General features: G+C 40.8%; 1 pseudogene; it reads right to left on the minus strand.

Moving 5' to 3' along the window:
* Positions 1 to 677: 677 nt before the first annotated feature.
* On the minus strand, positions 678 to 16282 carry LOC119189165 (annotated as a pseudogene).
* Positions 16283 to 16516: the final 234 nt, after the last annotated feature.

Genomic DNA, 16516 nt, shown 5'->3' on the forward strand with positions numbered 1-16516 from the left:
TCAAGTTTAATGTGAAGTTTTTCGCATCGCACGGCTCTCTCTGGCTGTTCACACAACCACGGCAGCCCGTAGAACAACAGCGGCTGCGCGAAGTCCAAGCATGTGAGACGTGCCCACCATGATCGCTCTATAATGCAAATATAAACAATAATAATAATCTAAATTGACTCCTTATAGATTCATTCTGCAACATTCCATATACGAGTATGAAGCAGGTATTTAATATAGTATAAGTAGTTAATTGAATATGTATTGTGTTTATATATATGAGCCAGTACGTACTCTGCGCGAGTTGGTCGAGCAGATGCAGCGCGGTGTCCGAAGGCAGCGGCGGTGTGGTGTGCGAGCGCGAGCGTGGCCAGCAGCGTGGCGGCGGCGCGCGGCAGCTCCTCCTGCGGGTGGTGCGCGCCGCGCGCGCCGCCGCGCACGCCGCGCCGCCCAGCGCCAGCGCCGCGCACGACGCCGCGCCGCCCGCACCGCCCGCCCGCACACCACCGCGCCCGCCTTATTACATACATTGTCATATATCACTCTTCATAATATTATACTAACACGACGTTCTCGTCATCACAATTCACAAATCCCTAGACACTAATTAGACAAAAACAAGACACCCATCTGCAAACGTACAAATGGTTCAACACACAACACCAAATAGTAGATTTCATAAAACAATCGTGCGGCTAAATCAATTATAAGTATACGAATCGATACTGACCAGTAGTGAGCAGATTAAGAGCGCGAGCGTGGTCTTGCGGTGCTGGCGAGACGTCACCAGCCAAACGCAACGCGGAGTCCAGCCGTTCTACCAACTGTTTGTCGACGCGGTCACCGCGCGTCCCGCCGGCTGGCTCAAGAGTGTCACCTCCATCCGTGGCCTATAAAACCGAGCAATACTCTGTTACTTCAAATGGCTAAATGAAAGATATTACAAAGCCAAAGCTTAAAATGATCCAATCGCCCCCATCAAATGTTTAGCTCAATGTGAACACCCCCATTTTATATACTTTGACGGTTATAAAAGAGTATCAAAAACAACTGTAACCTGCGCGGTGTCGTCGGCGGGTGGCGAGTGCGAGACGTGCGGCGCGTGTGGCGCGTGCGCAGGGTGCGCGGCGCAGGGCTGTAGCGGCGCGGGCGCTGGCGCGGCGCAGGAAGTGAGGCATAGCGCCCCCTCCGCCGTCCGCACGCCGCCCGCCTCCACTGCTGCTGCCGGCGAAGATCCCGACACTGCTGTCTTTATCACTGCAATTCCATTACAACATGTGTAGACACGCAGGATAAGAGTAAAAGTTAAAATTATTGAGCCAATCAAATAATCACTAACAATCACACATACTTCCAAAATAAATGCATATTTTGTGTGTAAATTGAGAGTTTAGGTATCAGAACAACCTAATCAAATACTCATGAAGCATACAAAGTTTTATTGCAGTGCAAATGATGAATGCATCATTTTACTACCGGCACCATAGCCACAAGTGAGCGGTTATAGTTATAATAATCAAGATTAAGATAAATACAAATAAAATTTTACCTATGTCTCCATTCTCGTCATATAGCGGCGCAAAACGCGGCTGCAAACTCTCGATAAACTCGGCGAGACACGGGGCTTTGCTCCTATCACCTCCCGGGAACACCAGCTCCGTGTCAAATATCGTCATCAGGAAACTGAAACAACAACATTGCATTTAAATTAAAGATACCAAAATATTTTATCTATACTGACCTATTAAATTCATTTATTCTAACTGAACATAAATTAACTATATTCAGCGAACCTACGATTTCGTATGTTTACACGAATTTAGTCATTAAAATGATATATTATGTAAGTAAGGTAAATACATCACCTGCCAACAGTCTCGCGAACATTCTGATAAGGATGTTGCAAGAAATTTGCTGCATCCAAACGCTCCAGCAATTTTGACGCCAACGGAGCGACGCGCCATTTCAACGTTCCTAATGTGCCCTGTCAATAACATATCTATGTTATAATCCGACAAATCGCACCGCAATAAATCATGCCTATTAGTTAAACCATTTTTGTTATAATCACTTTTAATTTCAACTGATTTCCATTTCTTCTTGCCAACCTATCAGAGTTCAATTACTGTATTTTTCTTTATACAACCAAATGACAAGACCAGTCAGCGACGTAAGTCTAATGACCGGCCGTAAACAGAGTTATTAAAATGCTTTTATCCAGCGCGACTCCTTTAAAATATGTACTGAATAACACAACACGAACGTCCTTAGCGCGTGATTGTAGTTGAAGGACCAATATATTGGGATCCATGCGTCGATCTCTCGTCACTATCAAACGACACGACGTATTCTAGTTGGGTTGGTTTACAGGTAGCAGCGGTGAGTATAAAGATACCTGCAGCACGTAAAGCTTGGCGCACACGACGAACGACGTGTGCTGGTCGGGGTCTGCGTCGCCCTGCACGGGCGGCGGCACGCACAGCTCCATGAGCCGCCGCAGCACGCCGGCGCCGCGGCACGGGTCCATCTTCTCCACGCCCGTCGCTAGGCACGTGCCCCAGTCTTCCATCGTCTCTGGTGTTACTGACGCTAGACCTGCGGACATATCAGAATGTTTAACTTTCAGTAGCTTTCATTTGAGCTAAACTTCTCGGAATAAATGGTATAATTTTCACTTTTCTGGGATAAAACGCAGTCTGTGTTAATTGTGGATTTCGTTAATTAATTAGTAAAATATAATTATCTATGAAACTAAAAAGTCGTAATATTTCGACCTTAGACACTCGCTAAAGGTTCAAAAAGTGTACTCTGTGGTAAATGTATTAGTACCCTTACCGGTAGTAATAATCTCCATAGCCGCGTCATACATGTACATGGCGTCCTGCCTCCGCCAGTACCTTGGAGTCCGCAGCACGGCGGCAGCCACCTCCGCAGCGAACCGCTGCTGCGGCTCCTGCGTGTCCGCCGCGCAGCGCAGCGCGTGCGAGATGAACTTGCGCGCCACGGATGGACCGAATTGGGCGAATATCATCTAGAACACAAATAGGATTACTAAATTATATGACCTTAGAGACAGTGTCTGCCTTATCAAGCTATACCGTCTCGCTGATTGACTAGCGTTCAATTCAAAGTGATTGCATCTAGCTCGACCCCATAAGGCCTCCTGATACATGTGACGAAACCCCTAGATACGCGAATCGAACGTCCGTCTCGTTCAATCAAACACAGACATTCATGTCATACTATGTTTTATCGTATTTGGCACTTTTTAAATTCTGTAACAAATATGAACTCACCCTAAACACAGAGAAGCGCACGCCACTGAACTTGTCCTTGCCCTTCTTCTCCTCAACGGTGAGGAACGCGACGAACTTATCGATGTTGGCATCGTCGTTGAAGAACTCAAAGAGATTACGCTCGCCCTCCTCCATCTCATCTGGCGGTACGAACTTTGCGCACGCTTGTTCGCTGATAGGAGCTGCGACCTATACATAAACGTGTAGATTAGTATTTGTGTAATGTACTGTAATTATACAATATAAGTTTTCAAATTAAATAAAAGTAGGTTTATAACATTTATAATTGTAAGAAATAAGCTCTATGTTAGTAATTTTAAAGTAGAACTATAAAAAAACAAGATCGTTTGCGTCTTATCAACACGAATATAAAAAGATAATTACAAAATATAATGAAGTTTGTAAAAGGATCTTTTACGTACAACAAGTTTTCGGGCCAACAGTAGAATCCGTACATATTACTTCTCAGCCATGGTTGATCCCATTCTTCGTCAGTCTTTGGTTCTCTGTCTTCTGACCATATTGCCCATTCGAGATCCTTCCTGTAGCCTGAAACATTTTTCTTCCATAAAATTAATTTGATTATTACGGTTTCTTATAGTACTGTCGAGATAACAGTATTTCATTACGCTACATACATAACATCATAGACAAATTTATTCGTAATGTAGAACTTACGCCAAAGAGATCCCATCATATTATACATACACTAGTTCGTAACATAGTGAGCTATTTTCGATTTTTATTATTCTTATCTAAGTTATCCGTAAATAATATGGCCCTGGATAAATGTTAGTTTTGTGCTATTGTACATGATGAGAAATAAAGATTAACCTGGTATCCTCTTATCCGAGTTTCGGCACCCCCGGCGACCTGGTAGGGGTCGACGGTGGTCTTGACGAGCGGGCGCTTGCGCTGCTTGAGCGCGGTACGTGAGGCGCAGCGCGGCGCGGCGCACGGCGGCCGCCTCGTGCAGCAGCGCGCGCGACACCGCGCCGGCCGCGCGCGCGCTAAACGGCGTTTGCAGCGACGGACAGAACGTCAGCATCTGCATCGCCGCCTCCACGCGCCGCCACTGACTGTATATGTAATGCCATTCGTTTATTAACTAATCCGCTGGCTCACATTACAAGCTCCTATGTTATTATTATATACACAATTTAGTTTAAAATTTTCATATTTTCATATTATTAATAAAAAGTCTTGTCTGTCTTAGTACATGATTCTCTTTTATTTATCTTTCGAGATTATTGAATATTCTTACTGAAATAGGTGATCAATAATCATGTGATATATAATTAAATTTTTGCCAAATATATAACATAGAAGTTTGTAATAATAAACCAGTGAATAGTCTTTCAAATAAGTATTCTGAAATCCCACTTTATAAGACCATCGATCATATACGCATAAACCCGAACTTGAAAATACGTCTAGCAATTGATGGAATATCTCACCAGAAATCAAGAATAAAAAAATTCAACTCGTCAATAACCATTAAATCCTTATAATAGTCGTACAAAGTTCAACACATTATAGGCAAATTTTAAAATTGTCAAGCAATAAATATTATCAATAATCCCTATTATTACAAATGTATGACACAGTATACTCACGCATTAGGCGTCTCCATAATATCGACAAGCTCCTCAACCAACTCCTTATACAGTCTCTCAGTGTTATCCGACGAACGCACTTCGTTCTCGACGGCGTGTTTGAACTGCTCTGCGAACTGTGGCTCGTTCAGTTGATCCTCGCTGATCAAACGACGCGCTGCATCTACCACTGAGTTCGTCATTACCAGCCGAGTGTTGATCGTTGGGAAGTGACGGTGCAGTGTTTCGTTGAAGGCTTGCTCTAGTCTGAGTAAAAATGTAAGTATATTTGATAAGAATAAGTTTACAATAATATTTTAGTGGAAAGATCTATATGTATCATTTTCCAAAGTGGTGTATAATGTTTCTATCTAGGCACCAACTTTCTCAAATGATTTGCACAAAGGATTACGTAGAATTTATAAATTTATTGTTTTTTAATTAGACGATTGTGTCAACGGTCACACTTTTTGATAAACTTGATCATCATTATTTTTGATTAGAATTACTATGTCCACATGATTTTTAAAATAATAGTAATTTTCAGTGTCCGTCTATTATCCCCTCTACCCTCGCAGTCAGCTACTTACTTCACAATGCTAGGCTTTTCACTAAGCGGCGCCTTGAGTATAGCGGGCCACAGCGTGCGCACCACGTCCCAGTCCTGCTTGGCGACGAGCGGGCCGGTCCTCGGGCCCAGGATGATGAACAGCGCGCCCTTGTGCCGCGCGTGCCACTCCTCGCCCTCGCCGCCCGCCAGCAGCAGCGACGACAGCGTCGGCACCAGCGCGCGGTACGAGTACGGGTAGTGGCTCAGCATCCAGTATAGGCGGATTTGGGAAAGGATGCGCACCTATGAAATCACATGTTTAAACTATCATACAGTTTGATCTAGATTTTTCTGGTAGATAAGATGGTGTAGAATACGAAAAAAAAACTTATTATCAAATAACGCATTTAATGCGATTGGTTTAGTTGCCTTTACAACTATTTGAAAAGCAACTAAACAACTACCTATATGAAACAAGTAATGTTCTGGACAATCAGCTATATATTTTATAAATATTTCATTATCGATTTGATTATAGACACAAAAGCAATTTTGGCCATTCCATCCACGAAGACGCGCAACATCACTTTTTAAGCGGAAGTTTTGAGGGCTGTCGCGTGGTAACGGGACTCTTCCAAGCCTCTGCCTCAACGCTATCTATCGTAGTGTGCGTGTGCATTCATACTGCTCACGCACACTGTAAGCGATTAGGAAAGGCAGTTGGGCGCGACCTCGTGGATGAAATGATCGATATTTATCATCTCACCGAGCTGTAAGTGTTGACGGCGAGTTCGGCGAGCGCGTTCAACGCTTTAAGCGCGGAGGGCGTGATGCCCGCCTCGCACACCAGGTCCAGCCGCGCGTCGTCCTGCAGGCGCGCCGCGTCCGCCGACAGCATGCGCAGGCGCGCAGAGCCCGCGCCGTCCGTGGCCGCGCCCCCGCTGCTGCCTGCGCCCGCGCCGGGCCCGCCGCGTCCTTCCAGCGCACGCTCCAGAGCGCCGTATGAGCGCAGGCGCGCCTCCAGCCCCGGCCCACCACGGGACCCCTTCGGCATCACTACACGGTCCCACACCTAGCGGATCATGATGACTTTCATTTCAGGATCACTATTATTTGTATTTAATTCTAATATTAGAGGTTATTAGCAGTTTTGATACCACATTAAAAGAACTTTAGATAGTTACTTTTAAGATTGATTTAACTAGTGTAGTTATATTGCGTGCACGGTACGGCGTCACCCTGGTTCTGCATTCAAGTCCCGGGTCGGGTAAACGGATATTGTGTTTTTCTACACAGTATCAGTCCAGAGTCTGAAGTGTGCCCTACATCGGGGTAAGTTCGCCTCCTGACATGGGGCGGAACACACGTGATAAAAAGTCGGTGCGTTGATTGCACCTTCGTCTATCATTATAAGGATCAATGCGTGATGTGTTTTTACGATAAAAAAAAGGCTAAATACCTGTATAAGCATTTCGAGTCCTCTAGTATCGTCACTTTTGTCAGCGAGCATTCGCGCCTGCACTTCCACCAAGAGGTCTATAAGGGACTTGCGCAAGTTCATGCCATCCAACGTCACTTTGAACTTTACCCCATTGGTATATGGCAGAGATGTTGCTGGCACTTGGGATTGTATACTAAAAAACAATATTCGTTAAAAAAACCGAGGCAATTGCTAGTTGAGTTCCATAACCTATCACTTTCGGTTTCCATTTTAGTATTAAGGTATCACAAATATGTTACCCCATACACACATTGTTAAAAGAATAGAAGTTTTAAATAATAATAATACACCGGGTGATAACATTTCTTGGAAACTTAAGGTACAAAATTCCAAAAAATTATACAAATATATACTTACAGCATAACACTATCCTCTTCAGGTTGTGGCAAAAACGTCCCGCAAGACAACGCTGCACTAATTATATAAAAGCATCTGAGCCTCCTCTCCCTACACATATTCCTTTCACCAGACAACCACTGGCGAATCCTAAGCAACTCCGGCTTTAGATACCTATCGAGCAACATCTGAGCACAGTCTGCCTCTGCCTTGGAGGGCACATGCCACTTGAAGTCCACTTCTTTTAGCAAACAACCATAGCCCCACTCTCGAATAGGTAACCATTTCTCTGGTGCTGCAGAGTAATCTTTAGGCGAGCTCCTCCACTCCTTAAGGTCGATAGAGCTTAATGACGTCAGCATATGGCTTAAAATCTCGCAAGCGCGATTCAAGGCGTAATTAGCATGTAATTTCAAAGCCCTGTCCAATATCTCTATTACATTAGGAACGTATTTTAAGAGGACAACACCATCACATTCCACGACATGCATTAGAAGGACTAAGCGGTACATGAGGTCGCGTGGAGGATTCTCTTCGTGTAAGGCCTCATCACTCGCCAGAAGCTCTTTCAATTCTTCGCACAGGGTCGGCAGGAAAGCCGCCAGCGTGGCTTCTGGGTTCACACGTGCGAATACGCGTAGCAACACACCAACCATGCTCCCAGACACGTTCGTCTCAAACGTCGTCTGTGTGGCAAACGCCTTAAACTTCCTCAAGGCTTCTTTAAATATTTTAGGAGAGCTCTGCATTAATACCGCAGTAGCTGCGGACGACAATGCAGTCTCCATGACTGCATCAGTCTTGCTCCTAATTCCATCAGATTCCTTCGTATCTAAACGCACATGTTCCAGCACACTGGACTCAATAATGTTGAAGAGTCTGTCGAAGAACACCAGCACGAAGTCTTCGAACTGTGCTGTTGACTCGCAGGTTAGGAGTTCTTCTTCTGTCAAATCAGGCCAGTACTCGTGCGCCGAGCTACAGTCTATGAATGGCACCATCCAACTGAAGATTAGTATGAAATGCAACGAGACTAAGGTCTTTTTTATGTCGTTCGGATCTAGACCAGGCAGTACGGCTAATAAGAGTGGGACTACATGGGTTGGACCTTCAGGGTAATCGGCGTCGGGGCCTCGAAGCAACGGCCTCGCCACTGCAGCTACCGCCGACATGGCAGCGGTTACTCTATGTGGCTCAGTCAATGATGTCAGAGAAGTTTTTAGTCTCTCCACTAGAGGCGGCACTACTACAGCTGGTCGCAATGTGGCCAAGTTCTGAAGAGCGATCGAAATATCCAGGGAACCACTTCGACTGTACACAGCTTGCAGCGTCGGCTCAAGGACGATATTAACGAATTCCGAGATGTCTTTCTCTGTCAGCTTGTATGCATCTGGTGTCTGATTCTCCCAGCTATCTCTGAACCTCTTTTCACGCTCTCGTCGAACCCTAAAATGAAGATACACATAATAATTTCTTAAATCATTGACATCCATATCCATATATTCTTGCAGTTCATGGTAACATACAAATTTTATTATTTTTTGCATCCAAAATATTTTTGCACCATGAATCAACAATGCTATCCAATAAACATAAAAACAAGTATTAACCCTCCAAAATCCAAGCTTACCTGTCCAAAAACTCCCTTGCAAGTTTTCTAAGCAGATCACGCAATTTGTAAGACCAGCGGCCGGCGTTAGCGCTGTGCAGGTAGCTCTCCACACCGCCGAGGAAGCTTCGCAAATGCTTCAACACCTGGCCGTCCGGGCATATACTCCAAACAATCCATGATGCCATGTGTTTTGTGTCTAGAACATTACAGGAATTATAAAAAAAATGTGCAATTATGGATTTTTGGTTTACCAATGTGTTCTATATTATTTGAATTATTTAAAGCTATATTGGGAATAATAGGACGCTCGATGACAGGAAAAGGTTGGTATGTAACAAATGTTACGCTGATACTGCAACTGAACTGAACTGAGACGGAAGGCCATAAAATGTAAAAATGATAAAAAAAAACTGAAAATTAAACGACATCAAATATTATTGAGAACATTTAGACGTTATGCAAAATATGCACTCTTGAAATTACCTAAAGAATGAAGTTGACATATTTGCAAATCTTTGTATGCCACTGGTAGATTCAACGCGTGCAGGAAACGCGTGAACATTTTGCCCACGTGTGGACTCCAGTCGATAGCACCTGGGTTTCTCTTCGCTAAACCAGCGAATTACATTCAAAGTCTTGTTTGTTAGCTAATACCCGTACAAAAGCCTGTGAAATTGAAAGCAAAACTATACAAGAAATTGATTGGTAACAATTTTATATCGCTAAAGAACCAGCAACATGTGTATAAGAACCAAAAAAGTTCTCACCCACACACCACACTGCGAGTTGTAGCACGTGTCCCATAGAGTCATCAGTTCGTCGAACCACAGCTGGTGGCCCTGCGCCGCGTGCTTCGGATGCAAAGCCACCGGCAGGAACATCACCAGCTGGCTGATCGGGAACGTGTCCGTCGACCACGGATTGATCTGTGGCAGCAACTCCGCTAGAATCTCCTTCGTCGCTTCAACTTCGAAATATCTGAAAATTGTTTTCTTATAGAAATATTGCAGTTTAGATAGTATATTTTGATATTAAGGTGTTTACTTACGGTCTTGCGCACTTCACCATCGATAGATAGGATCCTTCCAGCGAACTAGAAACATACAAATAACATTAACCCGAGAAGATTTAGTAGAAATCGACAAGGACACCATGCAAACCCTGCCACCGTGTTTGACTCCAAGAAGGTGAAGGACGAAATGTGACAAATGATACATGAGCTCACACCATCTGCCACCCAATGTGCGGACATAAGCATACCCCTGTTACATTTTTTTTTTAATTACGTTGGCAGTTCGCTTTCGTGTTTCCCCGCGAGGCCGAATAATTGTAAAGCGTCGTCTAGCCCGTGGCCCGACAGGAATTTGCGTATCATATCGAGCATATCGCCTCCTTGTTTGCCAGAACGTTTTGGCCTGAACACACATGATAATAAATAAATACAAATAAAATGAATGTGCAATGACGACTCATCTAATATATTACTTTGGCCAGTTAATCTTGTTTTAATTTGTGTAGCGTCGAATCGCGTTCACTGTAAGCGTGTGTTCACACTACTATTTAATCGTGAATATTATCCTGACGTAGTAATAGTATAATGTTGTTTATAATTAACCCTAACCAAAGAAATATTTTGTTTAATTTATATATAAAAACATACGTATTCATGCTTGTAATAGGTAGGAAGTGAAGGAACTTACTTCAAGTAATGATACATTCCGATGTGTAAGGAACTGGTGCTGAACAATTTCTTCCCCATATCGTAAAGAGGGCGCCACGGGAGAGTCAGTTCTTCGGGTGAAATTAATTGTCTTTTCCTGTAATCATGACGTCACGCGAACTCAATCAACGATCGGAGAGTGCCAAAGCGGAAACCAATAGTTTATTGCCAAGATATAAATATTTCTTGGCTTATGTGAACAATGCTGTTAAAATTCTGTGGCATGCCTATCGCCTCTCACTATTGAGACGTAAGGACAGCGGCACACGCGATGCTTTTGGCATCGGTGATCATAAATTTATACTTTATATGATAATTTATTGCTAGTGATAGAAGTTATGTAGTTACTTTGATGCTGTATTGTATTTCGACAACTTACATTTTTTAACCATAGTATCTAATAGCGTATTTTACGTATTTTTGTTCATCAATTTTATGAAATATTTACGTCACAAAAATTCTAACACAGAAAGAATGTTTAAAATCCGGTAAAAAAACAAGTTATAATTGTATGAATTGTAGTACAAGAGATAAACAAAAAAAGCAGGGCAATACGCGCACATGACGTCATCGGTAATTACGATACGTACGCAAGAAAGAGATGAAGCGATAACCCTACCTCGGGCCCACTCCTCTCCTAATAAATAACATAAGAAGTACTTTCTCATTCATTAACCAATTTTAATGCAGGTTTCACAGTAGGGGTTATTTTTAGTACTATTTACTATTACATGTAGAATAACAAAAAATATTCATAGGAAAATATACAAGTGTCCAGATAATATTAGTAGCAGTAGTTATGAGTTTTTTTTATGTTTCAATTTTAGACTCGTATGCCCTCGAAAATATCCCTATAAAAGTCATTTAAAATGAATGCCAATCATAAATTAAAACTTACTTTGTGAGCATAACAAACATTGTGGCGAACTTGTGAATCTTGCATGGCTCGAGATCTGGAATGATGACTAGTTCGTAAGCTAGTTTTATTAGAGCAATGTGATCCTCCTTGCCAAACTTCAATCCGTAGATCCGCATATATCTGTAATAAACAATAACTTTTTTGATTTTGACTACTTCCAATCAAAATGGTAATTTTTCACATCCTTCTTATATTATAGTTGCAAATTTTTGGTGATATTTAGAGGCAACGAAAACCGCTAAAAGAATTTGGATGAAATGTGGCACATAGATAGGCCTTATATCGGATCAACACGTAGTAATAAAAGTACACGGTGGGACTTTAAATCCAGTAGAGGCCATTCACATGCTCGAAGCCCCGAACGAGCAGATAATAAAACCGAGCTAAAATCTAAACTTAGAGTATGCGCAGACGCGTGACCATTTTTCTTTCCCGAAATACAACAGAGTTGTCAGCGACCAACGGTCAATATTTTGTTTGTATACAATTATAGTAGAATATACTAGACGATCAAAATGTAACTTCACTACGAACTACTTACATCGTTACATGTTACCATTCATGAATATTGTATACGTCCTTAATATAATATGTAGGTATCCTACATTTGATCGTTGTGCTATAGCTCTCCATAATCTAATCAAGGGACACCCACAGTCACGGGATACATGGTGGTTATAGCAATTAATTGAACTGTGGACTGTTAAAGGAATATGATGATTATTCTACTCTCTTGGTTTACGATAACGCATAGTTACCTTGGTATCTCATTTTTTTAAGGGAGCATTACGCACACCTAATATCTTTACATGAGCGGAGATGTTCACTAATCATCAAGTGACCCAATTTCTCGCTCGCTTATAAATTACGGATGGTAGGACCAACGTACGTGAGGATCCGCTTGTGTAGACTTCAACGTCTTTTCTACTGCCAAGTAGTAATGTGCACGCACGTTCCTGTTTCGACCATTGTAGCCAGCCTAACTATTTGGCATTATGACGCTTAAAATCTAACCTTTCAGAGTAATGAGCGCGCAGTACTTTGGGATTTAAAATCTTGATTATGTTCTTTTTTTGTGCAGTTATATCGCTAACCATCAGGCCAGTCGAGAGACATGCTCATCTTGTCATTCAGTTACATAAAAAAAAAGGCCATGAATAATTTAAAAAAATAACGACAATATCGAGATCCCATTATCAAAGGTCGAGTATTTTTTTAAACTGGTTATTTTCCACATTGTAATTCTTAGTTTTTGTGCGTAAGTAATAACGCATTTCAAGAACGTAACAGAATTTCCGACGTGTAATTTACAGATTCAATGTGATATAGACATCGCAATAATTGCTTAAACTTGTCCGGTGTACGTGTTTAATTTAAAATAGTTAATTACGTGGATATCAATTGTCATTGTCGAATGTGTACATATTATTAAGTATGTGGGTATGAATTATGCCTTAAGTTGCTTCGCATTGGTGTGTAAAACAATTAAGCTTATTTTTTTAAATAATTTGCCTTATTGGTTTAGACTCTGCATCCTTGAACTATTAACGGTGGAGTACGAAGTTCAAATCCTAAACCAGGCAGCAAATATTAATGCAAATTTTGGTGTCCCATAACTCAGAATTTAAACAGTTAAACCAATTTTAATAAGTTTCCCCTGACAAAGGGCTATACTTAGTCTGGCCATAAATACTGTTACACTTAATTATAAAAAAATATTACATTTGAATTTCGAATCTGTCATTTTTATACGATTGTTCATTGTGTTTTCTCATTTTGGCGCCAATACATTGTAAAATATTTTGCGATATTAAAATGGTGTGGGGTGATAAAGAGAACCGAATCGCTGTGATAGCATTACACAAAGTAGGTATGGAGCCAAATGCAATTTTTAAAACTCTCCATACACTTGGTATTAGTAAAATGTTTGTGTACCGGGCTATTAATAGGTACAATGAGACCTCCTCTGTTTGTGACAGAAAAGATCTGGCCGTCCACGTAGTGTTCGTACGAAAAAGGTGGTCAAAGCAGTAAGGAAAGAATTCGAAGAAATCCTGTCCGAAAGCAAAAGATTTTATCTCGGGAAATGAAGATAGCACCTAGAACCATGTCGCGTATTTTAAAAGATGACTTAGGACTTGCAGCCTATAAGAGACGCACTGGCCATTTCTTAACTGATAATTTAAAGAAGAATAGGGTGGTAAAATCGAAACAACTACTGAAGCGGTACGCAAAGGGAGGTCACAGAAAAATTTTGTTTACGGATGAGAAAATTTTACAATTGAGCAACATTTTAACAAACAAAATGACCGTATTTATGCTCAAAGCTCTAAGGAAGCTTCCCAATTAGTCGACAGAGTGCAACGTGGACATTATCCGACTTCAGTGATGGTTTGGTGGGGTGTTAGCTATGAAGGAGTGACTGAGCCATATTTTTGTGAAAAAGGTATCAAAACATCGGCACAAGTGTATCAAGATACCATTCTTGAGAAGGTAGTTAAGCCCCTTAACATCACCATGTTCAATAACCAAGTATGGTCCTTCCAGCAAGACTCGGCGCCGGGTCATAAAGCTCGGTCCACGCAGTCTTGGTTGGAATCGAACGTTTCGGACTTCATCAGAGCTGAAGACTGGCCGTCGTCTAGTCCCGATCTTAATCCGCTGGATTATGATTTGTGGTCAGTTTTAGAGAGTACAGCTTGCTCTAAACGCCATGATAATTTGAGTCCCTAAAACAATCTATACGATTGGCAGTGAAGAATTTTCCCATGGAAAGAGTGCGTGCTTCTATTGATAACTGGCCTCATCGTTTAAAGGACTGTATTGCAGCCAATGGAGACCACTTCGAATAAGCTTTTTATATTTTTAATTGTTTTATATTTATGTATTAAACTGACACACTGTAAAAGTAATAAATGTTATTTGCAGTTAACAATTTTCTTTTTTCTTTATTACAATATTTATGGCAAGACTAGGTATATAGAGTTATCAAGGCTACTTGTTTATTCTGAAAGAATTTAATACAAAATTAGAGACTATGCATACATATTATTAACAAGCATGGCTTGTATGCAATAGTTATGATATTGTGTAAGTACTATGAAATAAGATATTGCATAATTATAATGAACAAATCTCGAGTTATCATACTATAATACTAAGGTCACTCAAATTGTTTGGTTTTCAGGAAGTTTTGGGTAACAGCCAGCATACGAGACACTCTCATACTATTGCCAAAGGTTAACTATTAACCATTTAGTGTAACATATAATGCGTCACACTGTCTGTATTTAAAAGTTACCAATAGTTTTGAAATTAATAATTATTTGGGTATACTCAAATTTGTTCTAGATATCAGGTGATGACTTTTAACAAAGACTTGTTAAGCAGCTAAAAAAATATAAGAATTGCATCATATTTTGGCTCTATAAAACTAGTTACAAGTAATGCTTTAACTTATTATCAGAAATCAAAAGGTGTTATGAGACACCGAGGATGAGTGTAAGTACTCAGATCAGAGAGGAAAAGTTAGAAACCATAAATTCACACATACTATTTGGTCATTTTATACATTTTTTTTATGTACCAGCAGCTAGGAGCAGTATGTGCCCAATTGTTTATTGTTTTTGATATGGCCTTTGTTTGCTCTTACCTGGGTGGTAAATTTTGGGTCAACCCCATTCAGTAAAAAACCCATGTTATACTACTGTATTTTTATAAAATTCAAAGTCACTTTACTATGCAAATTTAACAAGCAATGTTTGAAGGATATAACAGTTAAGGTTGCTTGATTATTATAGTTATAATAAAATCATACATAAATCTCCAAGTCAGGCAGTGATATTAGGTTGTCAACTCTGTATCAGCCTAGATTTTATTGAACTTGTCCACAATATAGTAAAAGGCTTTAGACAAGAAGGATGAAATGATCTTTCGGGAGGGGCTATTATATCATGGGACAGAATGCATGCTGCAGAACATAGATGCACCTGTTGCGCCTCTGCCCAATCCTTCGAGGATATGAAGTGTGAGTGTATTTGTGGAAATCTATTTAAATCCTCATTGTGATTTTCATGTGCTTTGTTTTTTTTTATTTATAAAATGAAAAATGCCAAGTCATGATATGTAAATATATTAGGTACACAATATTTTGGGTATTACATTCATCATCATCATCATCATTTCAGCCAGGAATCGTCCACTGCTGGATATAGGCCTCCCCCATTGAGCACCATAGGGACCAGTACTGGGCCACTATTATTTACAAATTAAAATAAGGATAATGTTAATGTTCACCGTATAAATGACGTCAAGTCTGATAAAATGGTTATAGTCAAATGAGTGGGAAGGAATGCCATGATGGCAAATTGACATCACCTTATTTACATTGCATGTGTGGAGATAGATAATACTATAACTATATGTTGATTTTATATAAACAATCAATTGAGACGATTGCAAAAAATACTTATATGGGTAACCCACTTATACAAATGAAAAGTTTTATAAAACCAAGATAAAAAATATATATTTACTTCATGAGTCTGGAAGACCATACCCCTGCAGGCCGGTTTTCATCTCACGAAGCATCACCGCTTTTGCCAGATTTGTTTTCACCTGCTCTAAAACCGGGTGGATTCTTCATCCAGTTCACCAGCATATGGCAAGATGTGATTTGCCAAAATTTCCTTTTGTGGTTTGAACCCCAGAGCTTCTATTCGCTCTGGAGTCGACACTAAAACTCATATTCATCGTCCTGGATCATCTTGAAGAATTTTATGACGTTTTGTATCAAAATTACGAGTCACTTATGTTGTCCTTATTTACCGGTGGCAATATGAGCACAACCACCGCAAATGCACCTAACAACAACACTATTAAAAATTTTCGCTCCTACTTTATTATAAATACAAATCAATTCAACATTCAATTTACACAAGTCATCAAATATTTCTAAAAATCCAATTCAATAAGTACGTGCTTACGACACGTTCCTTTT

The sequence above is a fragment of the Manduca sexta genome, chromosome 13 (genome assembly GCF_014839805.1).
Source record: "Manduca sexta isolate Smith_Timp_Sample1 chromosome 13, JHU_Msex_v1.0, whole genome shotgun sequence".
Lineage (NCBI taxonomy): Eukaryota > Metazoa > Arthropoda > Insecta > Lepidoptera > Sphingidae > Manduca > Manduca sexta.